Raw genomic sequence first — 3544 nt, 5'->3', positions numbered from 1 at the left:
TTGAAAAATACACTTAAAAACACCTTATATTAATTAATAAAAATAAATCATGTAATTAAAATAATTTTCCTGAAAATTCTCCGGTCTCCGTTCTTTCGAGCGCGAAATGTAATTTAAAAATCTTTAATGCATGAACCTTTCAAATTTCATGAAATAAATTATATTATGAAATAATTATGCATGAAATTTAAATAACTCACGAATTAAAATACAATTTAATGAAATAAACATTCATTTTATGCTTTAAAAGAATTTAATAAAATACCAAAGAAATTTAATAACTTGCATGCATGCCAACTTTTTAAATTATATTTACTAACATGCTAAATTACCACTTTTTAAATAAGTCTTTATTAACTTATCTCAATACTCCATCTCTAGTCCGGCCTCATTTATTTAACTGAAAAGGTGACAATTAAACTACTATGTAAAATAAATAAATTTAAAGAAAAGAATTTAAATACTCATGCAATAAAAATCATTTTAATTTAAATACTAGAAATTATGCATGGCTTATACGCAGTCCAAGTTACGGGTTCTACATATTACGTGCATAAAAATATAAAATGTTTATTTTTGAGATATATGCAATATGTCTTGTGGCCACCTTACGCTTATGGGTTTGGAAGTCGGTAGGCGCAACTGAGGACCTCTCCACCCGGTGACTTACGACCGATTTATGATTATGTATGGGTACGGACATCCAGTCCAAGGGCTGTGATTGATCTCTATCGCCCAGTATACTGTGGTTTAGTCTGATCAGGCGCTCACGTTATGTTATGGGCCACTTGCTTAGAACATTATCTCTACCAGAAAATTATGATATGATATGACAGAGCTCTATGGAGCAAAGCTTTTACGTATGATTTTCAAATATGCACGTAGATATAATTACTCATGATACGATTTTCACCATACGCTTTACGATACCATATTTTTACGTTGCATGCGATTTTATTGTATATTTACTTGTTATTCACGATATATACATGTTGAGTCTTTAGACTCACTAGACTTGATTGTTGTAGGTACCAATGAGGTCGAGATCGAGGGCGTAGATCAGTGAGCTATCTTGGTGCAACAGTAGTATACCCGAGGACCTCATGTTTTAGTTTATGCATTTTTATTATGTTTAAACTCAGTTTTAATATTATGTTTAAACTCAGTTTTAATATGTTGGATTATTTTTAAGTTGGTATTTGAAACAATATTTCCTTCCGTTGTTATTTTAAAGTTGAAATTATTTACATGTTTTTTTTGAAGCAAGTTATTTATTTATTTAGAAAAATTTTAATAATTCCAAAAAAAAAAAATATGAATACGAAATACGGGCCTTTACAAGTCAATGCAATCATATTTTCAAAATTTGATTTAAAATCAAGAATTTGGCAGATTNGAACTGATACTGTTTCAGAAATGAATTTTACTATTTAATGGATAGTAAACCAAAAATTGATTTTACTAAAGGATCTTTTGCTAGAGCAAAGATCAATTCAGAATTTTATTTACCCAAATGGAAATCTTTCAGAGATTGGTATTTTAAAAGTTTCTCTGAAGTAGAATTTGAATATATTGTCACAGAATTTTATAAATACTGTGAAAATCAAAATAGATTAATTCATTTTGTTCCTTGGTTTTTTAAAACATTTATTATAGATTATATTTCTATTCTTGAAAGAAATTATAAATTTCCTTCTGGACAGATTCAAAAATCTGTTTATCCTCCTCAACAATCTTTTATTATAGAAAAGAATAATAAAGTTTTGAATTTTACNTGAGTTTTGTTCAAATCATTAGAGAAGACGAGCCAAAAGCGCCCCGAAGTGTGTCGTGCATATCGTCGTTCCTACAATGACACATGTTGGGAGATTTAGCATAACCTTTTACTCAGATCTCCAAATGACATGAGGCTAATTGGAGATGCAAGCCAAGACATAGGGCTACAACTTTGTAGTTTACCACTTTCGCAAATTCTGAAGTTAAAAATGCATTCTTGGCAGAATACTGAGCGTCCCTGCGCAGGATCCGGCGCCCTAGCGCGCGCAGTGATGAAATTTTGGTGTTTGGGCAGCAAGGGGCGCGCGGCTGCGCCAAAATCACGCGCCATGGCGCCCAACACTTGTTCAAAAAACGTGTTTTGAGGTTTGGATGGTATATATTTGATTGGGGAATGATTTTTGTATAATTTTCTCTTCTCTTTTTCCTACTCCATCGGTTTAGAGCTAGGGTTCTTCATTTTTCCTTTCATCTTCTAATTTCTTCTTCAATCTTTGGGAGATTTGTTCAAGGAAATTATGAAATGAAGTTAGATTTGTGATCCTCTCTCCAAGATCTTCAAGATGGTGTAAGTATGTTATATTTTTATTCAAGTTTGGAAATGGGATGAAGTTTAGAATTGATATTTGTGTTCATATTTGAGATGTTGAAATTGTGTTGGTTTGAATTTAAAATGGAATTGAAGCCAATGGCAAAGTATAGGAGCTAATTTCTTTAGCACGCAAGCTATGTGTTTGATGAAATGATTCAATGAATGTTTTTATGGCATATTAAGGTTAAGAAATTTACGGATCTTGATTCAAAGCAGTATTGAACTAATTATGAATTTTGAACAGAAATTACTCTGTTTTGATAGATGATCAAAGTCCTTGAGTTATAGTAGAATTCAAAGGTTCAAGATTTCTCATCTACACATTTCGATCTTCTTTTGGTAATATTTGAAAGGTATGTTACGGTCGATAACATACGAGGTAAAAGTATCATTTTTATTTTAAATTGAAAACTCTATGGCTTGATGAACTATTGGTGATTTGATGATGATTGTTGTATTGAGATGAGTTGATTATGATATCGAGATGATGATATTGATTTGCATCATGACATTGCATATTGAGCCACTTGTTGATTCAGATTTGATATGGCGGAGGTCGCCTTTATATATTGATTTGTTGGACGTATGGGGCTATAGTTGAGTTGGCATAGTGTATGCGGAGGTCGCTGCTATGGCCTGAACACTCTCTATAGGCGCACCATAGTCCTGGGATTTTAGAACACAGCACCCCACCTCGAGCGGATGAGTCGGTGGATGTTGCTGGGTGATTCTATTCCCTTGGGTACCCTATGACCAGATGATTCACTTGATCTTGAGATTTATTGATAGCCCACACCTTTTGATCATGCATTGCATTATATTGCATCTTTATGAATTTATATGAAATATTTGAAAATTTAACTCTCATTTGTGATTGATTGTATCATACTGGGTTTATACTCACCGGCATGTCCGGTACCTCTTGTTTTCATGTGCTTGACGGTAGGTGAGGCGAGGCTTGGGATGCCAGAGTCCTGCTCCAGGCGAGAAGATACGAGTTAGAGTGGGATTCTCGGGTCTTAGGAGCTATGTGATGATGTTTGGATTTCTTTGGTTCACTACTTCATGTTGGCATGTTGAAAATTTATATTTCAAACATTTGAGACAATTAAATTATTTTGGCGATGTTTATGTAAGTTTGTGAACAACAAATTATGTATTTTACTCAATCATTTG

The sequence above is a fragment of the Primulina huaijiensis genome, chromosome 4 (genome assembly GCF_012295235.1).
Source record: "Primulina huaijiensis isolate GDHJ02 chromosome 4, ASM1229523v2, whole genome shotgun sequence".
NCBI classification, from domain to species: domain Eukaryota; kingdom Viridiplantae; phylum Streptophyta; class Magnoliopsida; order Lamiales; family Gesneriaceae; genus Primulina; species Primulina huaijiensis.
Note: the sequence above shows the minus strand (reverse complement) of the source record.